General features: G+C 43.7%; 1 pseudogene; it reads right to left on the reverse strand.

Moving 5' to 3' along the window:
* Positions 1 to 1,201: 1,201 nt before the first annotated feature.
* Positions 1,202 to 1,360, reverse strand: LOC133237089 (U2 spliceosomal RNA; annotated as a pseudogene).
* Between the last annotated feature and the right edge of the window lie 21,626 nt (positions 1,361 to 22,986).

Consider the following 22,986-nt stretch of genomic DNA (forward strand, 5'->3'; position numbering starts at 1 on the left):
AAGGGCACAGGAACTTGTTAAGCTATACCTCAAGGAGATAATCAGCAAAATTCAGACTGCATGAAGCTCTCCAGGACAAATGACCCAAATTATTTATAAAATTAGGTAGCGATGAAAAGATTGAAGGAAGCATACAAAGTAAAAGGAATTTAAGAGACATGTCAGCCAGTCACAGTGTGTGGATCCTACCGAATCCTGATTCAAATAAATGAAAAAATATTTTCTCTAGTCAGTTATGAAAATATAAATATCAACTGCATATTTTATTATTTTAAGGAATTGATAAAAAATGCTAGGAGTGATGATGATGATTATATTTTTTAAAAGGAGTCTTTACCTTTTACAGAAAATGCTGAAATATTTATAGGCAAAATTATAGGATGGCTGGGGTTCCTTTCAAGATAATCTGAAAAGGGGGTGTGGGTAAAGTAAGATGAAGTAAAATTCACCACGTGATGAGTCTGGTGGTGGATACATTGGTTTTCTTATATTTTTACTCTTAAAGATGTCTGAAAACAGTCCATAAAGATGCTTAATGAAACAAGAAGAAGTAAGATTTGAGAAATGTCTTGGAAGTAGCATTGATTTCATATGTTATTGGATGATGTGGGGCTGGAGTGAGACCCACACACCTGGACAAATCAGCCAGGCCTGATGTAGGACCGAGAGGAAACTAGAAGCCTCCAGAACACCACCCAGGTCTCCAGCTTGTGGACTCTTCACATGGTGGCTGTATTAGCTGGGTCCAGCTGCAGTAATAAGATGGCATGCGCTGGGTGTCTTCAACCACAGGGGTTTATGGGTTCCCAGTTCTGGGGGCTGAGAAGTACCATGTGAAGGTCCAGCAGGATGGTTTCTGGTGAGAATTTTCCTCCTGGTTTACAGACAATGCCTTCTCAATACGGTCTCACATGTGGGACAAATTGAGAGTGCAGCACTGACATATACACTGCCGTGTGTGAAATAGACAGCTAGTGGGAAGCTGCGCTGTAGCACGGGGCACTCAGCCTGATTCTCTGCGATGACCCAGGGGAGTGGATGGGGGCGGGGTGGAGGGAGAAAGGCTCAAGAGGGAGGGAATACTTATGACTGATTCATAGTGTGGTACAGTGGAAACTAACGCAACATTGTAGAGTAATTGTCCTTCAATCAAGAAAATAAAAAAGGTTTTTCAAAATAAATTTATCTGGATTTTTTTTTTTTTTAATGTATTCTCACATGGCAGAGAAAGAGCTCTGGTTTCTCTTCCTCTTCTTATTTTTTTTTTTTTTCTTGTGTCCTCGGATAGAGGACGTATCAGATATTAAACTGATAAGAACAGATACTACACCTGATCTTAGCCAAAAGGCCGAGAAGCGATCTCTCTTCCTCTTCTTAGAAGGACACCAATCCTATTGGATTAGGGCTCATTCTTCATTGTTATTTAGTCTCTAAGCCATGTCTGACTCTTTATGCCTGCCAGTCTCCTCTGTCCATGGGATTTCCCAGGTAAGAATACTGGAGTGGGTTGCCATTTCCTACTCCAAGGGATCTTCCCGAACCAGAAATCAAACTTGTATCTCCTGCATTGGCAGGTAGATTCTTTACCACTGAGCCACCTGAGAAGCCCAGGACTCACTATTAGGAGCTTGGCTCAGTTCAGTTCAGTTGCTCAGTTGTGTCCGACTCTTTGTGACCCCATGAACTGCAGCACTCCAGGCCTCCCTGTCCACCACCAACTGCTGGGGTCTACCCAAACTCATGTCCATTGAATCGGTGATGCCATCCAACTATCTCATCCTCTGTCATCCTCTTCTACTCCTGCCCTCAATCTTTCCCAGCATCAGGGTCTTTTCAAATGAGTCAGCTCTTCACATCAGGTGGCCAAAGCATTAGAGTTTCAGCTTCAACATCAGTCCTTCCAATGAACACCCAGGACTGATCTCCTTTAGGATGGACTGGTTGGATCTCTTTGCAGTCCAAGGGATTCTCAAGAGTCTTCTCCAACACCACAGTTCAAAAGCATCAATTCTTCAGCACTCAGCTTTCTTTACAGTCCAACTCTCACATCTATACATGACCACTGGAAAAACCATAGCCTTGACCAGATGGACCTTTGTGGACAAAGTAATGTCCCTGCTTTTTAATATGCTGTCAAGGTTAGTCATAACTTTCCTTCCAAGGAGTAAGCGTCTTTGAATTTCTTGGCTGCAATCACCATCTGCAGTGATTTTGGAGCCCTGAAAAAAAAAGTTAGCCACTGTTTCCCCATCTATTTGCCATGAAATGATGGGACCAGATGCCATGATCTTAGTTTTCTGAATATTGAGCTTTAAAGCCAACTTTTTCACTCTCCTCTTTCACTTTCTTCAAGAGGCTCTTTAGTTCTTCTTCACTTTCTGCCATAAGGGTGGTGTCATCTGCATATCTGAAGTTACTGATATTTCTCCCAGCAATCTTGATTCCAGATTGTGCTTCTTCCAGCCCAGCGTTTCTCATGACGTACTCTGCATAGAAGTTAAATAAGCAAGGTGACAATATACAGCCTTGACATACTCCTTTTCCTATTTGGAACCAGTCTGTTGTTCCATGTCCAATTCTAACTGTTGCTTCCTGACCTGCATACAGGTTTCTCAAGAGCCTAGTCAGGTGGTCTGGTATTCCCAATTACCCCCTAAAGACCATATCTCCAACTATGATCAAATTAAGGGTAGGACTTCAATATAGGAATTTGGAGGGGATACAATTCACTCCATTTGTTGAGATGGGAAAGGCTGGGGAAGAACAACAGGGAAAGACAGAGCTGTCCTTGTCACATGGTGAGGACATCTAGATTTCCAAATAACACAAAGCTGACTAAAGCTACAGGTGCCCAGAATCATAATGAAGGTGTAGAAAGAAGAAAACCAGCAGCATTGATTCAGGGCCCACCTTCCTTAACCAGAAACTGTGCTTAGTGCTTCTTAAGCATCATCTCATTTAATTATCACATGTTCCTCTTTTTCCAGATGAGAAAACTGAAGCACATAAGAGTCACTTGCCCAGATCATTTCCCCAGAGCCGGTCCACGGTGGAACCAGGGCCCGTCTGACGTAAGAACTCATGCTTTGTTTTCACTCTGCTTCAGCAGAGATCTGGATTTGGGGTCCTGGGGGTCTGCACTGGAATCCTGATTTTATCATTTACTTGCTGAGCGGCCTGAATACAATTTCTCGGAACTCAGTATCCTCCTCTATAAAATCGGGGTTATAATATTAACCTCACGAGACTTCACAGACGCTCAGATAAGGTAGTACATGGGCAGGGCTTGCCACAGAGTGAGCACTTAAAGAAGGCAGCTGCTACTGTTATTAATCCTATGTTTTGCTATTTACCTTCATTTCTCCTAATTACCTTTCTCTGGAAGTTGCCAGGAGTGTTACTGCTCTTATGTCACTGACACTGCTAAACCTGCTTGAATACATTTATCATCCTTCCCACAACCTCACAGTCTACAGTGTCCTTTGGGGAGGGATGTGGACAGGATGGGCAGGCCAAGACTTTTGTGACTCATTTTTCCTTTCTCTCATGCCTGACAATCTAGGGCCGCCAACCAGGATAAGATGACCACATGACCAGAATTTCTCAGACGCCTGGTTTCATGTGTTAACCTCACTGTCAAACCTTGTGTCTCCATCTCAGGGCTCACGCCATGTTCTGAGTAGTGATCAGTAACGTGAATTTCCATCAAGGCTGTTGCAAAGCAGCTCAGTGGATGTCCTGCCCTGTGCAGACCTTCCAATCCTCACTGATCATTGTTGCAGGAAGAAGTGGCTGTTTCTCAGCTCAAGGCCGCATAAACAGCCCTCAGTGGTCAACATCTGGGGTCAGTTCAAACCAGCTCTCTGTCATTGAGCTGAACACACCCCATCTCTGGACCTTGGCCTCCACCTTGAAGGCTGCATGAATGTAGCTCTCAGGGCCTCATCAGCCCAAAGGGTGGAAGATGGTTTGGGTTAACCTTAGGCAGGCTCCCAAGTTGATTTTTACATGAGATGAGGACAAGGACTAGCTCGTCTACATGGCTGAAGGTCTGCCTCATCCACCAGCCCACCTACCCAATCCTAAAAATGTGCCAGCTTCTCCATCAGAAAGAAAACCTAGGAAGGTGAAAAGATTTATAATTCCTTGTAATTCTCTTTGAGGGCTTTGCAGCATGGATATTCTGTGCAATTACCTACAGGGAACACAAGAGATCAGAAATGCAGGGAGTGTTCTGGGTGTCGTGCCAAGGTCCTTCCCTGTGAATGATGAGGTTTAGGAAGGAAAAGAGAGAGTGTAGTTCCCATTTACCCAGGGCCTGTTGGGTGCCTAGCACTGTGCCCCAAATTGATTTTAAATATGCAAACATTGTCCATGCCTAGCTTAATCAGCTTGGGCTGCTATCACAAGATACTATAGGCTGGGTGGCTTAAACAACAAACACTCACGGTTCACAGCTCTGGAGGCTGCAAGACTGAGATCAGGGTACCAGCACAGACAGGTTTTGGTGAGGGCTCCCTTCCTGGTTTGCAGACAGAATCCCTCTTCTTGTGTCCTCAGAGGGTGGATAGGCAAAGCTCTAGTTTTTTCATCTTCTTAAAAGGGCACTAATCCCATTACGCGGGCTCCACTCTTGATGTCATCTAACCCTAATTCTCTCCCAAAGACCCCATCCCCAAATACCATTACATTGGAGTTTAGGGCTTCCCTGGTGGCTCAGTGGTAAAGAATCCACCTGTGATGCAGGAGAAGCAGGTTCGATCCCTGGGTGGGAAGGATCCCCTGAAAAAGGAAACGGCAACCCACTCCAGAATTCTTGCCTGGGAAATTCCATGGACAGAGGAGCCTGGCAGGCTACAGTCCACAGGATCCCAAGTGTCAGACACGACTTTGTGACTAAACCACCCACCATAGGAATTTTGGGGAGACACAAGCATTCAGCCCATAGCAATGCCCTTAAATTTGGAAACTGTAAATTACAATTTACTTCAAAACATTGAAAAATAGCATGGTCCTCAGATTCCTGGTTTTTTTTTTCAAATATATGATGATTTATTCATTCACAGTCAAGAGTTTCTGTGACTCTGGGAACCGCACTCCAGAAAGAGATGGAAGGGAATGACCAGGTCATAGAACTCCAGGTATGGCCCATGGGAAGGTAGTTGTCACTCTGGTTTATGAGATACATTGGGGAGGAGAAGGGATGAGTAGGCAGGAATGAGACATGATTCCTTGATCAGGGTCACACAGTTAACTGGTCAGAGCAGAGCCCAGGAAAGGTCTCTGCCCAGGGCTCAAGCAAACCCTCCACCACCCACTGCCCCACTACCCACTGCCCTACCACCCACTGGCTCTAGGGCAGGGATCAGGAACTTGGAGTTGAGAGCCAGTTTTCTTAGCTGTGTAATGACTCAGAGGGGTTTTGTCCAGGTTATCTCAATCCTGCTTTGTAAACTGCAGAACACTAGGTATACATAGCCCATATATTTAGAAAAGACAAACTAAATCCTCATTACTGATATACATCACTGAGATTTTAAATTACACATATTAGCAACAATAACAGGATTAAACCCATAGAATCCCAGAGCTAGAAGGGTTCTCCCATGCAGGCTTCCTTATCAAGTGTTGGCATCCCCTGGTCCCTATCTGTGCCAAGTGGTATTAATTGCATTACCAACGATGAACACATTCAATTTCAGAATCCTCCCAGAAAGGTGAGCTACCCAAGAAGGAATTTTCACATCTATACTCCAACTAGTCCAGAACTCGAAGGCTCAAGCTCCAGGCCTGTAGGACCCATGGTTGGGAGGGACAGGCCATCACCCTGAAACACAGAGCTTTAGAGACCAAGGGGAGACCTGAGCTGCTGAAGCTCGAAGTGGGGCTCCTGTTGAAGTCTCCTGGTGTTCACCTTCCTCCTCTCAAGCTGGTCCTGTTCTACTTGAATCTGAGAAGAAAAGGAAGAGGGGAGGGACAGAGGGCAGCTAATACCCTCTGTGGCCCCAGATATATACCTTGTCTAGCTTTTACCATCAGAGGATCTCAGGAGGTTCCAGACATCCCTGCTATAGAGCCCAGGCTGGCCACGAGACATCACCCAGCACCCAGTACCCATTATTCATCCTCATCTTGGCAATCTCATCATTTTTACCTGCCCACTCTTTCTCCCAGTGCTGGCACAACAACCCTACAACTCTGTATCTCTGACCCCACGTTTCCACAGCACCAGGCATAATAGTGTGTGAGTTCATTCTATGTAACGATAAGATTGCTGCCATATTAAAACCAAAGTCCTGGGCTTCCCTGGTGGCTCAGTGGTAAAGAATCTACCTGCCAGTGCAGGAGACTTGAGTTTGATCCCACAGGCCATGGAGCCACTAAGCCCGTGCACCATGACTAATGAGCCTGTGCTCTAGAGCCCAGGAGCTACAGTTACTGAGCCCATGTGTTGCAACTACTGAAGTCCATGAGCCTAGAGCCTGTGCCCCACAATAAGAGAAGCCACCACAGTGAGAAGCCCGTGCACTGCAACTAGAGAAACCCGCAGCCAACAATGAAGACCCAGCACAGCCAAAAATAAACAAAATTTTTTAAAAAACTAAAATACTCAAAGGAAGCTTCTCCCACCAGACTATAGGAACCAAAAGCAAGGCTCTCTGCTCAGGGGTGCAGACTGCTGTCAGCAACTGAGGCAGAGAGTCAGGTGCTAGGGTGTAGCACCCAGGGGCCAGTTTACAGAAGCCTCCCTCCCCTACCTGCCTCTAAAACCCAGATTCTCTCCACCGCAGACCATGATCTTTTGAGTTCACATCACTGAGTCCCAGTGGTAACATACAAAACACCACGATTAAGTGCTTTCAAGGAGCGTGCTGGAGCAACCAGACACCTCGGGCCAAAACAAAACCTCCAAGTTCTGCTAAAGGTTACAGCCAAGGTTGAAAGTGTTGGCTTCAACACTGATGGTAAATGGAAAAACCTCTAGGTCACAGCTGAGATTCGAGACAAGGAGACTCGGGGCAGGGATGGAAGCAAAAGCATCAGGTTAGGTGGGAATCTGTTCCAGGTGTGAGAAGTTCAGGCAAAAGGCCCCACTCAGACTACTATTCCAAAAGCAATTACAAACAGAACTCTTTAAGATGTTTTAAATGTGTGGGTGGGTTTCCTCTCCCTCTTAGCACACAACTGCTTCCCTGGGCAGCTGTCCTTGTTCCTATAACAAATCCAGAAGACCAAAAGTGGGTTCAAAAGAATATATAAAATCACATTCTACCAGCCCCAGAGAACTCAAATCATTCTCATTCTTGCAAAAGCACCAACAGACACCCCCTCTCACTTACAGGAAAGAAAACTGAGGCTAAATGTTTGAGAAGCTTTTCCAGATTTGCATAGGACCTCATCACCAGGCCAAAACAGGTGTTCTAACAGGAAGCTCCTACCTGGAACTTCTCTGCACCCCCTCTTAGTTAACACCAAACATCACATATTCAAATGAGACATTAGAAGTTAGGCTGAAAAACAAAGCAACAGAAACAATGACCAAGAGCGGGACATAAAAATAAAGAAGCAAGACTTCCCTGGTGGTACAGTATAAGAATCCACCTGCCAGTGCAGGGGACGTGGGTTCAGTCCCTGGTCTGGAAGATCCCACATGCCAAGGAACAATTAAGCCCGTGTGCCACAACCACTGAGTCCACACTCTAGAGCCCACGAGCCACAGCTACTGAGCCTGCAAGCTGCAACTACAGAAGCCTGAATGCCTGGAGCCCGTGCTCCACAAGAAAAGCCACCGCAGTGGGAAACCTGTGCACTGCAACGAAGAGCAGCCCCCGGCTGTTCAAACTAGGGAAAGCCCATGCAGCAAGGAAGACCCAGTGCAATAAAAAATATATATATATAAATAAATAAGTTTTTTAGAAAGAAATATCTTCTGTTTAAAAAAAAAGAAGCAGGTTATGCGAAAGCTTGCATGATTGACCAACACTCGAGCATGGCCAGCTGGCCAGGGGACTTACTTTGCAGGTCCACAAGGTCTTCACCAACTCTGGTGTGACCTGTGGGGGAGCAGCTGGAATCCACACACCGTCTAGTGGTAGAGAAGTGAGGAGTAGGAAGGAAAAAAGGGTTCAGCCAGAAGCAAGTGAGAGCCCATGGGGGCCTGTATGCAGTCCCTTCTTGCAGGCTGGCCTTTGGCCTACCATCCTCACCCAGGAAGGAGGAGGGCACTGCAGGGGCCGTGCACCTGGAGATCCAGGGACACTTGGGCACCTGTCAGGGGTATAAATCACCGTAAGCCTAGCAATGCAGGGGAAGAGAGGCCGGCCCGCCAGGAGAACCAGGGCAAGACGGTGGCCACTTTCTGATGGTTTATGGGGCTTACACCACTGTGAGGTGGGGGATATGAAGACTGGCCCACAATGCACACTGAAAACTGCAAAGGCACCGCCAAGACCAGGCTCCAGTGGCTTCTGCTGTTGGTACCTGTGGTCCAGGCTCTTTACCAAGGGGCTGAGACACTCAAGTGCCATGGTGACACGGAGCATATGGCAAAGTGGAGACCATGCTATCTAAGGAGAACCAAGTCAGTGTGCTGACTGTGACTACCAAGGCTGTGGCTTTAGTGTTGACCCAGGAGTGTGGGGCTCTGTCAAACCAGACAATACACTTGAAGTAAACCAAAACAATGCAAAAATATTTTAATAGCTTCTGGAGTGGGCCACCACGGCTCAGGCCATGTGAGGGTTCCAAGGTATTGGTGTGGTCTCAGGGACCTGTGGGGAGTAGGGCCTGGGCAACCAGGATACTCTGAGATTTTTGGAGGCAAAACAATCACTACCTTGTAAGGACTTCTGTGGGTGGCACCAGCGGTCTTGGCCCCTAACTGAGGACTCAGTCCTTGGTGTGGCCTCAGAGATGGACGTCATAGAGGAATTGTGGGGCCTGACTCACAAGATTGACAGATAAAATACTAGATGTCAAATTTGAATTTGAGATAAGCAACAAAGGATGATATAGACCATACTTACAATATAAGATTATTCATTGCTCATCTAAAATTCAAATAGAACTGAGCATCCTGCATTTTTATTTGCTAACTTTGGTGACCTGAGGTCCTAGCAGCATGGAGAATATGGAGTCAGCACCAGAGGCCCTGCCAAGCTGGAGTCCCCAGTGTGGCCATGGTGATGTGGGAGAAGTACCAGGCAAAGCACTTCCCCAGTGGGCCAGTGGTTAAGACTTTGCCTTCCAATGCAAGGGTGTGAGTTCAATCCCTGGTCAAAGGAGTTGAGATCCCACGTGCCTCGCACCCAAAAAACCAAAACATAAAACACAAGCAATATTGTAATACATTCAATAAAGACTTTAAAAATGGCCCATATCGAAAAAAAAAAATCTTATAAAAAGAAGTCCCAAGGCTACCCAGGGACACTCTTCTGCATCCCTGCTTGAATGAGGCACAGGTAGGATTTACACTGTCTAGCAGCCGAATTTTTAAAAGTATAAAGAAATAGAGGACATTAATTTTAATATGTTTTATTTAGCCCAGTATATCCAAAATGTTGTTCTGTCAACATGTAATCAATAAACCAGTATTAATGAGATGTTTTACATTCTCTTTTTAGGACTAAGGCTGTGAAAGCTGGTGTGCAAATTAACAGCCCTTCTCAATCTGAACAGTGAATTTTCAGTGGTTTCAGGGTCTGGCGGAACAGACCCAGGTCCCTTGCTGAGAGTCCTAGGCATTGGTGTGGTTCTGCGATGTGAGAGAGGTAGGGTGACTAGGGAATCAGGCAGCCAGTCAATTCTAAGGACCAAGGCAGTTTGGGGATCGCCTTTGTACAACTCCTGGGCTTTCGTTGGAGGCCCAGCCCATTGCCAAGAGTCTGATGCTTTGGGGTAACTCCAGGGATGTGGGGGTTGAGAAGTGCCAAGGCAGAGCTTGTGTGCATGCGAAGTCGCTTCCATCGTGTCTGACTCTTTGTGACACTATGGTCTGTAGCCTGCCAGGTTCCTCTGTCCATGGGATTCTTCAGGCAAGAATACTGGAGTGGGTTGCCATGCCCTCTTCCAGGGGACCTTCCCGACCCAGGGATCAAACCTGCTTCTCTTACAATGGCAAGTGTGTTCTTTACCATTAGCACCAACTGGGAAGCCCCCAAGGCAAGGTTTAGTTCCTCTCTAATGGTTTAGGAGCTGGCACTACAGGTCCAGGTCCCCTGCCAAGGGTCTGAGATGGTGGAGTGGGGAACAGGGCTGGGCACTCAAATAGTATCTGTGAGAAAAGCCAAATAATACAGTAATTATCCTCTAATGACTGCAGTGGCTGCCCCAGAAATTAGGCCCTGGGCCGCAGAGCTGAAGCCTTGAGGAGTCATGATGCTACGGGTCAGAGTGGGGAGAGGTGGTAACCAGCCAACTTATATGGTCTGGAAAGAACCAGAGCACATGTGAGTTCTGAAGGGTCTTAGATATTGACATGGTCCACGTGACATGAAGAAAAGGGAAAGGTGGGCAGCGATTCACTCTAAGAAGTAAATCCAAGGTGATGTGGCCTGGAGTGTGGGGCTGGGCAGCTGCCATGGTCAGTTTCACTCTCTGCCCAGTGACACCCCAAGCTCCACCCTCCAGAGCCACCAGGCCCCTCCTGCCTGGCTCTGTGCTCCTCATCCTGAGACGGGGGGTGGCAGTTGGGCATTGAGAGTGCTACTGGCATGATAGCCCTCCTCCAAGCAGACTGGGCAGGGTGAAATGATCTCCTTTTTTTTCCCCTTGTTATGTAGATTCCTATAAATTTTCCTCTACTTTGCCTCTGGCCCTCAAGGCCTAAAATGTTTGCCAAGTCCTGCTCTATTCAATGACTTTCAAGGGTCAGGGGTTTTCCAGAGGTTAAGGTCCCTGCCAGAGATCCAGGCTCCAGGGCAGCTCCTGTGATATGAGAGGACGAGGCCAGACAGCCAGCCCACCAAAAGGAACCGAGACAGCTGTGCCAACCTCTAGTGTTTTCTGGGCTGCCAGTAGATGCCAGCTTTCCTGCCAAGATTTGATCCACAGGATGGGGGTGGGGAGGGGGTGGCACAGGGCATGGTCTCAGCCCCAGGTGACAATGTAGCTCCTGATGATGGTGCCACTGAAGGGTGAGTGAAGACCCTTCCTGAGGACAGCCTCCCTCTCCTGGCTGTTTCCAGAAGGTGAGTGGAGTAAAGCAGACAGAAAGATTTCATTCTCTGGTCATTGTGAAAAATGAATGTATAAGAGGCCCCCACTGACCATAACCACATAGGTGTGGAATCACGTCATGGCCCATGTTTTGTTAGTCTGCAAAGCCAGTGAGTGGAGGATAGCAGAGTGGCCCCTGCTCTTGTCACATTCTCCTGAGATAGAAGGAAGCCATGGGTGTGTGTTCTAAACTAGGGGCTTGGGACACAGCCATGGCTTAAAACTAGGGCTCCTTGGAAGGAAGGCTATGACAAACCTAGACAGCATATTAAAAAGTGGAGACATCACTGTGCCGACAAAGGTATGTAGAGTCAAAGCTATTTATTTCCTAGTAGTCATGTATGGATATGAGAATTGGTCCATAAAGAAGGCTGAGCACCAAAGAAATAATGCTTTCAAATTGTGGTGCTGGAGAAGACTCTTGAGGGTCCCTTCGACTGCAAGGACATCAAATCAGTCCGTCCTAAAGGAAATCAACACTAAATATTCATTGGAAGGATTGTTGCTGAAGCTCTAGGACTTTGTCCACCTAATGCAAAGAGCCGGCTCACTGGAAAAGACCCTGATGCTGGGAAAGATTGAAGGCAAGAGAAGGTGGCAGCAGAGGATGAGGTGGTTGGAGAGCATCACTGACTCAATGGACATGAAGGTGAGCAAACTCCAGAAGATAGTGCAGGAATCTGGTGCGCTGTAGTCTATAAGGTTGTAAACAGTGAGAGACAACTTAGCGACTAAACAACGACATATAGTTGATTAACAATGTGTTAGTTTCAGGTGTACAAAAAAGAGATTCAGTTTTATATATATATATATATATATATATATATATATATATATATATCAAATAGTTCTTCCAGTTAGGCTGTTACAGAATATTGAGCAGGGTTTCCTATGCTATGCAGTAGGTCCTTGTTGGTTATCCATTTTAAATATAGCATTGTGTACATATATACGACAGAATATTACTCAGCTGTTAAAAAGAATGAAATAATGCCATTTGCAGCCACAAGGATGGACCTAAGATGGTCATACTGAGTGAAGTTAGTCAGACAAAGAAGGAGAAGTACTTTTAGGATGGACAGGAGTCCTTTTGCTGAATGCTTGCTAGTCACACCTACTCTCTTACCCTTGACCTTGGAAACATTCATCAGAGACATGGCCTAGGTCCCCTGGTGGAAAATAAGGCCAAAATGTCATGGATTCTTCTATCGCTACTGAGTAGAATTGACTGAGCTGGAAGCCAAAGAAGAGGAAATAGAAATTAATTACACTAAATAGATATACTTCTTCAATTACTGCAAAGTCTGGTACCTCTATGTGCATCTCCAGGTTTGGCATAAAATACCCAACGACGTCAGGCTTTTGTAGACAAATCATTTTGTGCATTTGAATTCCTTTGGAACACTTTTGGCACCAAGCCGAGTGCCTCAAACAACTATGAAATTCTCACAACTGATGGTCACAATTACCCTTTTTCTTTTTTAAACATGAAATCTTTGGAATGCAACATCTGCTCGTTGTATAAGACCTTCTTCACGTCTGGGTTCCCACTGCTTTTCTTTAGGACCATTCCCTCATCAATTTAGAAGTTGTGCACTCTCTAAGATTCTGTGCATGGTTGTCACATGGGCTCCATCGAAGTTTGTTTGTGATTTATTGTCCAAGTTTATAAGGTTTACTTTTATTAAAGCTCTCAGAGATAGCATGAGTTCTTTCTGAGCGTAAAAACTTTCTATCCAGACTGATCACTGAATATTTGTCATTCATGCATGTGAAGAAGTACTGCTGTGAAATCTGCATTTGACAGCCATTATAAGAGGTTCCTAAGATGTTCTTGGTCCAAAGCATCCTATATTCTGATTGTCTGGCTTTCCTTTCTGGGTTAAATCACAGAATGGTCTTGTTATTGTTGTTCAGTCACTCAATCATGTCTGATGCTTTGCAACCCCATGGAGTGCAGCGCACCAGGCTTCCCTGTCCTTCACTGTCTCCTGAAGTTTGCTCAGACCTATGTCCATTGAGTCGATGATGCCGTCCAGCCATCTCATCCTCTGTTGCCCTCTTCTCCTCCTGCCCTCAATCTTTCCCAGCATCAGCTTCAGAGTCAGCTTCGCATCAGGTGGCCAAAATATTGGAGCTTCAGCTTCAGCATCAGTCCTTCCAATGAATATTCAAGGTTGATTTGCTTTAAGATTGACTGTTTTGAATGGTCTGGCTGTAGCAAAATGAACAGCAAATCTCCCACAACAACACATTCCTCCAAGGAGTGATCTGCCCTGGTTGTTGGTTAATAAAATGCCTTTTCTTTTATTAAAACAGTTTTTCTCCAGTACAGATTAATACATCCATTTCCCTTGTGTCTCAAATATTTAACTTCAGATATCTCAAGATAATAATTCATTAAGCTTTGGAACGGACAGCCAAGTAATCGAAGACAGTCTAAGCATTTTTCAAAACCGTGATCTAAAGTTGCTATGCCATCAATGTAGGGAATGTAATAATGTAATGATTCAGCTAATGATGTAGTACCCACTGTAAGGGTTTTTCAGGCCAGGTAGAATGTGAACACACTGGAGCATTAGTTAATGTGAGAGGTGGGTGTGAAGCACAGGCCAAGTAGCTCACGCGTTGGTGCCTTTAAGCTCCACACAAACACATCTTCATACATCTAAATCTTACAGCTACACTTGGAAGTAAATGACCTACAGGCACATCAAATACAATGGCTAAGGAAACAGTATATAGAGAAATTGTGTAGTGTTATTGATGCCTTTCGTCAAGGTCTAGTCAGGAAAATAGACTCAGCAGCAGTTTGTTAAAGACTTGGTTAGCAGTTACTAGGGAGTTTCGAGAGACTGTAGTGAGGCTGGTTCTGGCAACATGGAAAGAACTGGAACCCAAGACTGCCAGCTGGGGTGAGCAACAGTGGCTGGCATGACAGTCATAGGAACCAGACTCAAAATATTGAACTAGTCCCTGGCACAGTCTCAGCCTTCTGGTCACCTTCTAGTGCCCCCTAGTGGCAGAACCTAAGAAGGCGCTAGCTGGCAAAGGAGAAATATAGTTGGCAGTCAGCAAAGCGTAGAAGGTTGGTCAAGAAGTTAGAACAAGAGCTTAATAACCCAAACAAGATGTATGTGCATCTTATGCACGATCTAAACGCAGAGAGAAGTGAAGTTGTACGTTAGGTTTACTGTGTTCAGCTTATTACCATGACTTATCCTAAAAGCTCTCTTAAATTTAGGAATTAAATTTGTTTTGCCCACTCTATGTTCCAATGTCAGATTTTTTTTTTAATCATCCCCTCAGTCACATACCAAAAGTCTTACTAAAAATTGAAACTTATTGAGCCTTAAACCAATACAGTAAAATAGTTATCCTGGGGTTACAGAAAAAATTCTCAGACTAGGCTCATTCTAACATTCTACAGAAAGCCTAACCCTGCTCTTTTGGGGAGGTAGTTACACATTTGGAAATGACAACTACCAAGACCCAGGTGCCGACAGGAAGCCAAATTGCCCTTTAGAATTATCTTTCCTGCCACCTCCCAGTACTTTACCACTTATCTAAAAGAAGACAAAATAATAGGCTCTTTTGTTTCCAGTACCTATAATGTGCATTTCCAGGTTTGTTTTAGAGTACAGCTGTGAAATCTTTCAGCGCTGACATAATTCTCTTCCCATCCAATTGTGAAATGTTCTTTGAGCAATGTAATTGTTCCCCACTGCAATTCTTAGAGCCGCGTGTCAGCATGTCAATCACTGATTCTTCTCCCAGTTCTGATTGTTCCCTGCTGTGTTAACACCCAGAACGAGTCCTTCCAGCTGCTGAAAGATGTCAGCATATTTATATGAACTGCTTCATATTTGCTAGGGAAAATTCCTGAAGACCAATATAGACCAGCATAGACCAGATATGTCTGGGCTTGCATTTAAATTTTCTTAGGGATCAGTAATAGCGTTAAGCATTGCAAATGACATATGTGAATACAGAGTGTCATTTTATCTTTACTGGGCTTTGATCATATCCATTCCTGAGAGTAGAGCAATCATATCATTCAAAATCACTTCTCAAAATGAGAAACTATTTTATAGTAGCACTAAGAGATCCAAAGCGATCTTTTATTGCAATGTTTCTGGCTAGAGAGTCATCGAACTTTTTTGATATTTCAAATTTCTCTGTCTTGACTTTATATGCCCGTTTGTCTAAGATTCCTAAAAGTGAAAAGTGAAAGTGTTAGTCACTCATTCATGTCCAGCTCTTTGTGACCCCATGGACTATAGCCCATCAGACTCTTCTTTCCATGGAATTCTCCAGGCAAGAATATTGGAGTGAGTAGCCATTTCCTTCTCCAGGAGATCTTCCCCACCCAGGGATCAAATCCAAGTCTCCCACACTGCAGATAGATTATTTACTAACTGAGCCACCAGGGAAGCCCCAGGTACCCATAATCTGAGTATAACATATTTTTCCTTCACTGACAAGGAGTTTCTTCAAGAATCTTGACTGGAATTGTTAAACCTCCAGTCAAGGGGGCTTCAGGATGAAGGGGACGTAAGTAAGCCCTGGCCGATTCATGCTGACGTATGGCCAAAACCATCACAATATTGTAAAGTAACTGTCCTCCAATTAAAATAAGTTAATTAAAAATAATTGTGGATTGAATCATGTCCCCCCAAAATAATTAGTTCTTTTTTTAAAATATAAATTTATTTAATTGGAGGCTAATTACTTTACAATATTGTATTGATTTTGCCATACATTGACATGAATCCGCCACGGGTGTACATGTGTTCCCCATCCTGAACCCCCTCCTACCTCCCTCCCCATCCCATCTCTCTGGGTCACCCAGTGCACCAGCCCTGAGCACCCTGTATCATGTATCAAATCTGGACTGGCAGTTCGTTTCACATATGATAATATACATGTTTCAATGCCATTCTCCCCAATCATCCCACCCTCACCCTCTCCCACAGAGTCCAAAAGACTGTTCTATACATCTGTGTCTCTTTTACTGTCGCACATATAGCATTATCATTACCATATTTCTAAATTCCATATATATGCATTAGTATACTGTATTGGACTGCAAGGAGATCCAACCAGTCCACTCTAAAGGAGATAGATTCTGGTGTTCTTTGGAAGGAATGATGCTAAAGATGAAACTCTAGTACTTTGGCCACCTCATGCGAAGAGTTGACTCATTGGAAAAGACTGATGCTGGGAGGGATTGGGGGCAGGAGGAGAAGGGGACGACAGAGGATGAGATGGCTGGATGGCATCACTGACTCGATGGACGTGAGTTTGAGTGAACTCCGGGAGTTGGTGATGGACAGGGAGGCCTGGTGTGCTGCAATTCATGTTGTCACAAAGAGTTGGACATGACTGAGGAACTGAACTGAACTGAACTGATACTTTATTGGTGTTTGTCCTTCTGGCTTACTTCACTCTGTTTAATAGGCTCCAGTTTCATCCACCTCATTAGAGCTGATTCAAATGTATTCTTTTTAATGGCTGAGAAATATTCCATTGTGTATATGTACCACAGCTTTCTTATCCATTCATCTGCTGATGGACATCTAGGTTGCTTCCATGTCCTGGCTATTGTAAACAGTGCTGTGATGAACATTGGGGTACACATGTCTCTTTCAATTCTGGTTTCCATGGTGCATATGCCCAGCAGTGGGATTGCTGGGTCATATGGCATTTCTATTTCCATTTTTTTAAGGAATCTCCACACTGTTCTCCATAGTGGCTGTACTAGTTTGCATTCCCACCAACAGTGTAAGAGGGTTCCCTTTTCTCCACACCCTCTTCAGCATTGATTGCTTGTAGACTTTTGGATAGAAGCCATTCTGACTGGTGTGAAATGGTACCTCATTGTGGTTTTGATTTGCATTTCTCTGATAATGAGTGAGGTTGAGAAAATAATTAGTTTTAACTGAAGTTAGATAAGAAGTTCTAATTTGCTGAAGCTCTAAACCTTGATACCTGTAAACATGAACTTATTTGGAAATAGGATCTTTGTAGATATAACTAAGATGTAAGTTAAGAAGAGATTATACTGGTACAGGGTGGGCCCTTAATCCAGTATGACTGGTGTCTTTACAAGAAGAAAAGAGACAGGCAGATTGGCCACAAGTTAAGGAATGCTGTGAGCCCACAGCATGGAAGAGGCAAGGAAGGAACCCCACCCACCCACCCCGCACCCTCCAGAGGCTTCAGGGAGAGCATGGCCCTAATCAACACCTTGACTTTGGACTTGTGGCCTCCAGAAGCATGAGAGGATACATTTCTCGTGTTTTAAGCCACTTAGTTTATGGTGCTTTGTTATTGCAGCCTCAGAAATCTAATTCATCTCCCCAGTCTATCAGCTCGAATTCTAGCATGACAGGTTTCTTTCCTGTGTCTCAGTGGCCCTGTCTCTGTCTTCAGCGTGAGTGTGGGAGCTCTCCTGTCCTTGCTTGGGCTGGAAGCAGGGACAGAAGAGTCTTAGACTAACTCCTCCAAGAACACCACAGGTTGATGCTTGTGGTCCGTATCTTTGCATGTACCAGCTGATAATTGTGGAGCGTCCTAGGAGCTGGTGCAATATCAGATTTTTCTTCAGCGGTGTTGCACTGGGGGTGTTGTACACACCCACTGCTGCTACTGAGAGAGAAACCCAGAAGCAAATCATGGGACCACCAGCATCTTCACCCATTCCAATAAACTCGTTTCCCAGTCTCTTTGGGTCTACAATCATGTGTTTCAATTTTCCACCAGTGCGCTCTTCCAGGGCAGGCAGAGTTGGAGTGTTCCCATGGCACTCCTCTCTCTGGTGTAGGTGCAGGGGTGTTTCGAGCTTTCAAAGAGCACAGTCCCTGGTCCTGTCCTCTCTTAGATGTGCTCCCTGCTGCTGCTGCTGCTGCTGCTAAGTCGCTTCAGTCGTGTCCGACTCTATGTGACCCCATAGACGGCAGCCCACCAGGCTCCCCCGTCCCTGGGATTCTCCAGGCAAGAACACTGGAGTGGGTTGCCATTTCCTTCTCCAATGCATGAAAGTGAAAAGTGAAAGGGAAGTCACTCAGTCATGTCCAACTCTTCGCGACCCCATGGACTGCAGCCCACCAGGCTCCTCCGTCCGTGGGATTTTCTGGGCAAGAGTACTGGAGTGGGGTGCCACTGCCCTCCCTAACTCCACCTAATTATGATTGCTCTGGTTATCCATCCTGCTTTTAGTGCCCTAGGGGCTTGTTACGAGACAATTCCTTATCCTTGCACCTATACCAGAAGTTCTATCTTAGAATATCATAATGCTGACTATATCTGTGAGTTCAGTTAAGTTATACCAAAGGTAACCATTGCAATTTAATGTTTAAACAGGACACTTTTTTAGAGCAAAGGGAGATAATAAAAATAAAGTCTATAATTGTTTGAAACATGTACTGACCAATGTTGACTTTTATTAAATTGGTAGCCTTAATCTGGTTCTATTTAAACTTTTTAAATGATATTTTTCTTAAAAAAATCCACTTACATGAAAGCAGAATAAAAGCTTTATACTGACAGTAGAAATTTTTAAATAACAAGGAGAATAATTGTCATTGGTATATGACAACATTTTTGTCATTTTCTATTTTTCTGAAGATTTTATTTATCTCAATATGATATTCTTTTCAATATTTAGCTTTCAACACGATTTGTATATTATGAAAATAAGCTTGAGTTGATAGGTCAATTGACTCTTCTGTTGATAGTAATAGCTTTAATTGTGAAAATAAACTTTTTATAGGTGCTGAAGTACCAAGTCAGGTCAGAGCACATCTGCTAAATGTAGACTATTCTAAATTCAATTTTTTGAAATTAAAATGCATAAATGTCAACCCAAATATCTTCAAATGTACTCTATTATTTTTATCTCTATCCAGTACTTGTCTTCAACAAATATTTTCCCAAGACAATTTTGGTTAAATAAATGGTCTCTGATGCTCTTGAATTGTTCACTAAATTTAAATGCTTTGGAACTGGAAGTCTTATCAACTTCAGTACTCTCTGATATAGGATATAAATGTGTCCATTTAAAAAGAGGAGTTCCAGCCAATGATTCTTCAAAGAAGTCCACAAATCCCAGTCACAGTTACAGAACTTAACTTCTTAAATTAATAAATGTTATTTTTACAGCAGTTTTAAGTTCACAGCAAAACTGAGCAGAAAGTACCAAGAGTTCTCATGTAAGCCCTGTCATATTGAGATTTTTAGAGGTTAGTAAATGAAAGTCATTCAGTCATGTCTGACTCTTTGCAACCTCATGGACTATACAGTCCCTGGAATTCTCCAGGCCAGAATACCGGAGTGGGTAACCTTTTCCTTCTCCAGGGGATCTTCCCAACCCAAGGATCAAACCCAAGTCTCCCACATTACAGGCAGATTCTTTACCTACTAAGTCACATGGGAAGCCCAAGAATACTGGAGTGGGTAGTCTATCCCTTCTCCAGCGGATCTTCCTGACCCAGGAATCGAATGAGGGTCTCTCGCACTGCAGGAGGATTCTTTCCAACTGGGCCATCAGGGAAGCCCTTTTTAGAGGTTAACATCATTTAGCATTTTTCAGTCTCCAGTAATGACAGTTTAGATTGGATTGTTCCTGCTTCGGGGGGCGGGAGGGGGGCTGCTTTATGAATTTAGAAAGTTTAGCATTCTCTGGCTCTTTCATTTTTTTTCTTCCAGGTTTATTGAGACATGATTGACATACAGCACATAGAGCACTGTATACATTTAAGGTGTACAGTATGACTTGAGTTAAATACATTATGAAGTGATTATCACAATAAGTTTAGTGAACACCTATCATTTTGTTTAGATACAAAACTAAAGAAAGACAAAAAAAATTTTCTTGTGATGAGAACTCTTAGGATTTTCTCTCATCACATACAACAGTGTTAATTATACATATCATGCTGTACATTATATCCTTAGTACTTATTAACTGGAGACAATTGTAGAATTTTAAAATTAAATCTTGAAAAAGAAATGAAATACATATAAATCAGAATGGAAAAAATAAAACCATTTCTATTTGCAGGTGACATGATTATCTCTGCAAACAATCCGAAGGAATTTTTTCAAATTTCTAGAATAACTGAGTTTGACAAGGTTTCAGGTTACAAGGAAGACACACAAAAATCAATTGCATTTTTATTTACAAACAGCAAGCATGTGGAAATCAAAATTAAAAAAACACAATGCCACGTATAATTGCTCCAAAGAAAATAGGATATTTAGGTATAAAGCCAACAAAATGAGTATAAGATGTGTATGTTGAAAAATTACAAAACACAGATGATAGAAATCAAGGAAGACCTAAGTAAATGGAGAGAGATACTCTATTTGTGGACTGGAAGATTTAACACAGTAAAGATGTCAATTTCCTCCAAAGTGATATATATATTTAATACAATTCCTATCAAATTCCCAGCAAGATGTTTTATAAACATACACAGGCTTATTCTAAAATTTACTTGGAAAGGAGAGGACCTAGAACAGCTTACACAATTTTGCAAAAGCAAAATAGCATGGGAGAGAGAAATCACTCTACCTGATGTTAAGACTTACTACATAGCTGCAGATCAAGATAGTGTGGTTTTGATGGTTTCTAGACACATGGACCAATGAAACAGAACAGAGAACTTAGAAATAGGTCCACACAAATATATCTGACTGATTTTTGATAAGGTGTGAAAGTAATTCAATTTAAAAAAAAAACATACCTCCTTCAATAAATAGTGTTGGAGCAACTGACATCTACAGGCAAAAATACAATGAACATTGACCTAAACTTCATACCTCATCCAGAAATTAACTCAAAACATATCATGGTCTTAAGTGTAACACATAACACTTGAAGAAAAAAGTGAGAAATCTTCAGGATCTAGGGGTAAATGAAAAGTTCTCAGGTTTGACACTAAAAGCATGAACCATAAAAGGAAAAAAGTTATCAGCTGGACCTCAGCCAAATTAAAATCTTTTGCTCTGCCAAAGATTCTCTTTAGAGGGTGAAAAGATGAGCTACAGGCCAGGAGGAAATATTTGCAAACCACATACTCAACAAGGTTGTTGTATGCAAAATATATAAGTAACTCTCAATACTCAGCAGTAGAAGAGAAGTGTCAGGCCAATTAGAAAAGGGGCAACACACACGGACAGACATTTCACTGAGAAGGATACACGGATAGTAAACATGACATTTCACTTAAGAGGATAGAGATAGCCCACGAAGAGACATAAAACATCATCAGCCATTCAGTTCAGTTCAGTCGCTCAGTCGTGTCCCATGAATCGACGCACGCCAGGCCTCCCTGTCCATCACCAACTCCCGGAGTTCACTCAGACTCACGTCCATCGAGTCAGTGATGCCATCCAGCCATCTCGTCCTCTGTCATCCCCTTCTCCTCCTGCCCCCAGTCCCTCCCAGCCTCAGAGTCTTTTCCAATGAGTCAACTCTTCACATCAGCCATTAGATGCTTGCAAATTAGACCCACAATGAGATATCACTACATACCTAAATAGTAATACCACCAAATGCTGGTAAGGATGAACAGAAACTGGGTTTTCATATATTTCTGGCAGGACTGTGAAATGGTACAGCCTCTGTGAAAGTTGGTTTGACAACGTCTTTTAAAACTAAACATGAAGTTACTGTATCATACATCTGTTGTGCTCTTGGGAATTAACTGCAAAGAAATGAAAACTAGGTTCACACAAAAGCCTGTTCGCAAATGTTCATAGCCGTTTTATTCAAATTTGCCAACACTGGAAACAACCCAGATGTCCTTCAATGGGTAAAGAGTTAACCTGCAGTACAGTCAATACTATTACAGTTGTCCCTTGGTATCCACAAGGCATTGGTTCCAGAACCAACCCCCAACTTGGAATACCAAACTCAGAGGATGCTCCGTCTCTTCTATAAAATGGCATGCTTCATATTTGCCTATTACCCACGCACATCCTCCTGTATATTTTACACCACCTGTGCGTGTTCATGTTCAGGCGTGTCTGACTCTTGGCCACTGCGGGGACTGTAGCCCGCCAGATTCCTCTGTTCACAGGATTTTCCTGGCAAGAATACTGGAGTGGGTTACTATTTCCTGCTTCAGGAGATCTACCCAACCCAGGGATCAAACCCTCATCTCCTGCAAGTCTCCTGCATTGACAGGCAGATTCTTTACCACTGAGCCACCTGGGAAGCCCCTAAATCTGTAGATATCTGTAGATAACTTATAATGCCTGCTGCTGCTGCTGCTGCTGCTGCTGCTGCTGCTGCTGCTAAGTCGCTTCAGTCATGTCCGACTCTGTGCGACCCCATAGACGGCAGCCCACCAGCCTCCCCCGTTCCTGGGATTCTCCAGGCAAGAACACTGGAGTGGGTTGCCATTTCCTTCTCCAATGCATGAAAGTGAAAAGTAAAAGTGAAGTCGCTCAGTCGTGTCCAACTCTTTGCAGCCCCATGGACTGTAGCCTACCAGGCTCCTCCGTCCATGGGATTTTCCAGGCAAGAGTACTGGAGCGGGGTGCCATTGCCTTCTCCTAATACAACATAAATGCTAAGTAAATAGTTGTTGGTGTGTGGCAAATTCAAGTTCTGCTTTTTGGAACCCTTTGTGGAATTTCTTCTTTTCTAATATTTTTGACTTGAGGATGAAGAACTTTGGAATAAAGACCGCCAACTGTACTCAGTAATAAAAAGGAGCAAGTTATCATACACTTGAGAAATTAAATAGATCTCAAGGG

This window comes from Bos javanicus, chromosome 23 (genome assembly GCF_032452875.1).
Source record: "Bos javanicus breed banteng chromosome 23, ARS-OSU_banteng_1.0, whole genome shotgun sequence".
Classification (NCBI taxonomy): domain Eukaryota; kingdom Metazoa; phylum Chordata; class Mammalia; order Artiodactyla; family Bovidae; genus Bos; species Bos javanicus.